Genomic DNA, 6,046 nt, shown 5'->3' with positions numbered 1-6,046 from the left:
TGCTCTCGAGTTGATTGACAGGCGATGTCTGTATCTAAAAGGTGATTGGCTCTTTTACTTTCAAGGCGGGACTTCCTTTCTACATCCGTTGACCGTTTGGCGTTCCAGTTTCTCCCATTCATTTAAATAGAATTGGCCCGTCTCTGACCACACACAGTGACATCTGCTGGTGAACTGTGGAATTACACCATCATTCACTTCATTGGTAGTACTGAGGTTAAACGGATACTGCATCTTTTCGCATTGAATGAAAGTGAACATAGGTTAGGGGTGGGTGGGCGATGATCATTAATTTCAAAAAAGTTTTCAAACATATGCTTCAAGTTGAAAAATATATATTTTTTTACAAATATTATGCATATTTAAGTCAAGAATAATCAAGTTGTTTTCTCATGGTTACACCAAATGACCCGAACCAAATGTGCCTTTTCATTAAAATGTCAAAATATTGATATTTAATGATATGAGAAAATAATGATAGGTTTTTAAATCTTCACACACAGTGTTGTGGGTCTAAAGAGATCTTCTCTGTTTAATTATTTTTGTCACATGACAGCAACATTTCTACCTACTACATGTTGGGTATACATCATGACTTTGATTTGGTTGTAAAAAAAAAAAAAAAAAAAAAAAAAAAGGGGGTATTGCCAAAACTATTTGTCCGATGTCGGAATCCAATAGAATGGCCCCAGAAGGTTTCTGCATTGTTCTATCTTTTCTGAGCGCTGAAACAAAAACACTTATTATTAATTTGCACTTTATCAATTTTATCTGACTCCAATTTTATATTGACCTCTAATTTAAATTACAGCTCTAATTAATTTCTGATCATTCTTTTAATTTGATCTTTTTAAGTTATTGATTACTCTGAATCATCTTAATTTTCATTTGATATGGTTTATGTATAGTTGTGCAATCACAGACGCGTCTGCTTGTGTGTAGTGAAATACAATAATTATACTGTAATCGGTGCAGAACGTTTCACTTGCTAGCACACGTGTGTATTTTTCTTTATAGCAGCAATCATTTATTTAAATAAATCCTTTAGTCCTAGGCTTCCCAAGGACATGTGAGTCTTGAAATTATGTTGACCACTGGTTGGTAACAATGACAGTTACTACCATAGTCTATTTGGCCAGAATATCCTGCAGTTATAAAAACGTCACAACGTTTGACCTTATCAGACTATCAATCGTTACATCTAATGTTAACGAATGCTGCCTAACTTTTGTAACGTCATTTATTTCAAAACATCAATGTTTCCAATAAGTCAAAACAACAGCATAAGATATTGACACATGTTTTCAGATATATGTTTTTTCCTTTCTTTCGTTATTTATTTGTCCATTCGCTCTGATAAGATGTCCTGTACCCAAGGGCGTAGATTCCAGAAGGGATGGGGGGGAGCTAACCTCCCCAATAATCAAAACAAGCAAGTATGACCCAAATTAAAACCAGCCCCAAAACAATGTAACAAGGTGCAGAGATGTTGAAATAATCCTCACAGAGCATCATGAGCTCGGCTTTCATTTACAGACAGGTTATGTGTGCGCAAGCGCACTGTCGCTTGAGACTGCCGAAATAAGCCGCAGGCGGTCAGAGATTCTCAGACGCAAGCAAATAAACCGTAACAAATTATCGGCAAAAATATCGGCAGTAATTCCATTATCAGCGTGATAATATTTTGATTTTCCCGGTTATCGGCCAATAATTTATCGGCCACCGATATATCATGCATCCATATATATATATACAGTTGTGCTCAAAAGTTTGCATACCCTTGGAGAACTGGTAATATATGTACCATTTTTAAAGAAAACATGAGTGAGCAGGCAAAACACATTTCTTTTATTTCTTATGGGATTCATATTCAACTGTAGGTTATAACAGAATGACACAATCATATAATAAAAAAATGAAATGACCCCTGTTCAAAAGTCTGCATACCCTTAGTTCTTAATACTGTGTATTGCCCCCTTTAGCATCAATGACAGTGTGCAGTCGTTTGTAATAGTTGTCTATGAGGCCCCAAATTCTTGCAGGTGGTATAGCTGCCCATTCGTCTTGGCAAAATGCCTCCAGGTCATGCAAAGTCTTTGGTCGTCTTGCATGAACCGCACGTTTGAGATCTCCCCAGAGTGGCTCGATGATATTAAGATCAGGAGACTGTGATGGCCACTCCAGAACCTTCACCTTTTTCTGCTGTAACCACTGGAGGGTCATTGTCGTGCTGGAAAGTCCAAGAGTGTCCCATGCGCAGCTTTCGTGCAGAAGAATGCAAATTGTCTGCCAGTATTTTCTGATAACATGCTGCATTCATCATGCCATCAATTTTCACAAGATTCCCCGTGCCTTTAGAGCTCACACACCCCCAAAACATCAGTGAGCCACCACCATGCTTCACAGTGGGGATGGTATTCTTTTCACTATAGGCCTTGTTGACCCCTCTCCAAACATAGCGCTTATGGTTGTGACCATAAAGCTCTATTTTGGTCTCGTCACTCCAAATTACAGTGTGCCAGAAGCTGTGAGACATGTCAAGGTGTTGTTGGGAATATTGTAACTGGGCTTTTTTGTGGCATTGGCGCAGTAAAGGCTTCTTTCTGGCAACTCGAACATGCAGCTCATTTTTGTTCAAGTATCGTTGTATTGTGCTCCTTGAAACAACCACACCGTCTTTTTCCAGAGCAGCCTGTATTTCTCCTGAGGTTACCTGTGGGGTTTTCTTTGTATCCCGAACAATTCTTCTGGCTGAAATCTTTCTTGGTCTACCTGACCTTGGCTTGGTATCAAGAGATCCCTGAATTTTCCACTTCTTAATAAGTGACTGGCATTTTCAAGGCTTTGGATATCTTTTTATATCCTTTTCCATCTTTATAAAGTTCCATTACCTTGTTACGCAGGTCTTTTGACAGTTCTTTTCTGCTCCCCATGGCTCAGTATCTAGCCTGCTCAGTGCATCCACGTGAGAGCTAACAAACTCATTGACTATTTATACACAGACACTAATTGCAATTTAAAAAGCCACAGGTGTGGGAAATTAATCTTTAATTGCCATTTAAACCTGTGTGTGTCACCTTGTGTGTCTGTAACAAGGCCAAACATTCAAGGGTGTGTAAACTTTTGATCAGGGCCATTTGGGTGATTTCTGTTATCATTATGATGTAAAAAGGAGCCAAACAACTATGTGATAATAAATGGCTTCATATGATCACTATCCTTAAATAAAAGACAGTTCATCAGTCATATTTTCAAAATCAATGCCAAAATTTCACAATTTCTGCCAGGGTATGCAAACCTTTGAGCACAACTCTGTATATATATATATATATATATATATATATATATATATATATATATATATAAAATGTAAATTTGTAATGTAATGTAATTTGGCCGATCGCTCATGTCAAAAGGTGCGCTCCTTTAAGACTTCAGCAGCACTGTCGTGGCATCAGGAGTGTGGGGAACACTGGCATAGTGTTGTAAGACAACAAACTTGATCCAGCAGTTAAGAACAATGCCGTGAGAGTTTGTGTACTGCACTATTAATGTGACGTTCCACACGTGACAAGGCAAAAGGAAAACGAGCTGTGAAACGGTCCGTATTATCAGTCTCCGCTGGGAATTTCAGTAATAATCATTAACCATCTTTTTTAAATGACATTAACAATAGTAGCACCTGGACATGTCAGCCTACGTTTTAGTTTGTTACACTTTCATTACAATATAATGAATATCTTTAAGAATAGTTGTGCCTGAAAGGGCACAAAACAAAACAGCAATTTCCGGAATTCCGGAAAAAGTCTTTTCCCTCTGGACGATTGTAAATTCCCCTTCAAAGCAACAGATCACAAATGCACAAAAACACATGCAACTTTTACACCGATACAGCTGTTTGACTGTCTAACACACTACAGAAAGAGGAACAGAAGGTTCATTTTGCTGATGTCTCAAACTGAACTCAAAAACATTTGTGCTGGCATCAGCCCTGGATATTGGGAAACAACCTCTTTTTCTGATTAAAAGACTAACCGCAGACTAACTGACACATCACAAACACACTGTTCCACCACGACAAACACACACTGCTCTGTTCCTACTGCAGCTTTACAGGAAAAGAACCGTGAAACTGCAAAATTTGGTCCTTTCTTCTGCTGAACACAATTGAAGATTTTTAGAAGAATATCTCAGCTCTGTAGATCCTCACAATGCAAGTGAATGGTGACCAGAACTTTGAAGCTCCAAAAAGGATATAAAGGCAGCATAAAAGTAATCAATAAGACTCCAGTGGTTATATCCATGTCTTCTGAAGCAATATGATAGGTGTGGGTGAGAAACTATTGAAACTAATCAATATTTAAGTCCATTTTTATTACAAATTTGCCTCCCTGCCCAGTAGGTGGCGATATATCACAAAGAAAGTAAATCGCCAAAAATGAAAAAACAAAAAAAAACAAGACTGTGAGTGGATTTAACCACTGGAGTCTTGATGAAACAGCCTACAGAGAGGAGGTGCTCACTCTGACACGCTGGTGTTAGGAGCACAACCTCTCCCTCAACATCAGTAAGACAAAGGAGCTTGTGGTGGACTTCAGGAGAAGAGAAAGAGAACACAGTCCCATCACTATCAATGGAGCACCAGTGGAGAGAGTCAGCAGCTTCAAGTTCCTGGGTGTCCACATCACCGAGGACCTCACATGGTCCGTAGACACTGAGGCTGTTGTGAAGAAGGCTCATCAGCGCCTCTTCTTCCTGAGACGGCTGAGGAATTTTGGAATGAACCGCCACATCCTCACACGGTTCTACACCTGCACTGTAGAGAGCATCCTGACTGGCTGCATCTCCGCCTGGTACGGCAATAGCACCGCCCACAACCGCAAAGCCCTGCAAAGGGTGGTGCGAACTGCCAGACACATCATCGGAGGTGAGCTTCCCTCCCTCCAGGACATATATACCAGGCGGTGTGTGAAAAAAAGTTTTAGCACTTAGCTAGGCATCACTATCTTGTTTTAGCATTTAGCTAGGCATTGTTAGCATGTTTTAACATGTTTAACATGTTTTAGCATGTTGTTAGCATGTTTTAGCACTTATCTAGGCATTGTTAGCATGTTTTAGTATGCCGCTAGCATGTTGCTAACATGTTTTAGCACTTATTTAGGCATTGTTAGCTTGTTTTATCATGTCTCTAGCATGTTGCTAGCATGTTTTAGCACTTATCTCGGCATTGTTAGAATGTTTTAGCATGTCGCTAGCATGTTGCTAGCATGTTTTAGCACTTGTCTAGGCATTATTAGCATGTTTTGGCATGTCTCTAGCATGTTGCTAGCATGTTTTAACACTTATCTAGGTATTGTTAAGATGTCGCTAGCATGTTGCTAGCATGTTTTAGTGCTTAGCTTCTTATAGGAAGTATTGGGAAGAACGATTCATTTTAGTGAATCAGTTTGTTCGGGTGATTCATGATGAACCTTAAAGGATGATTCATTTCAGTGTTTTAAGCAGTATAGCTTACAATCCAAATTGTTTCATATGTTCTTATATGTTGCTGAATATGTAGTTAAATACTGATGTTCACCACAGTGAACTAAAAAAATATTGATCTATAACTATCATATCTCTTCTGAAGACATGGATTAAACCACTGGAGTCATATGGATTACTTTTATGCTGCCTTTATGTGCTTTTTGGAGCTTCAAAGTTCTGGTCACCATTCATTTGCATTGTATGGACCTACAGAGTTGAGATATTCTTCTAAAAATCTTAATTTGTGTACAGTAGATGAAAGAAAGTCATACATATCTGGGATGGCATGAGGGCGAGTAAATGATGAGAGAATTTTCATTTTTGGGTGAACTATTCCTTTAACAGCTTGTAGTTTAGGAGAAAAAAGTTTTTTTTTTTTTAAAGGGTAGCTTTATAATTTCTTATGGAAGCATTAATACTGTAAATATGTTAAAATTATTAAATTATTGATCTTATTGTTTGAATGCATTGCAAGCTGTTTTGCGGTAATTCCCATATCAAACAAGGAGCAAACAGTTAT

The sequence above is a fragment of the Myxocyprinus asiaticus genome, chromosome 32, assembly GCF_019703515.2.
Source record: "Myxocyprinus asiaticus isolate MX2 ecotype Aquarium Trade chromosome 32, UBuf_Myxa_2, whole genome shotgun sequence".
NCBI classification, from domain to species: Eukaryota; Metazoa; Chordata; class Actinopteri; order Cypriniformes; family Catostomidae; genus Myxocyprinus; species Myxocyprinus asiaticus.
The sequence above is the reverse complement of the archived record's forward strand: the minus strand, read 5'-3'. Positions refer to the sequence as shown.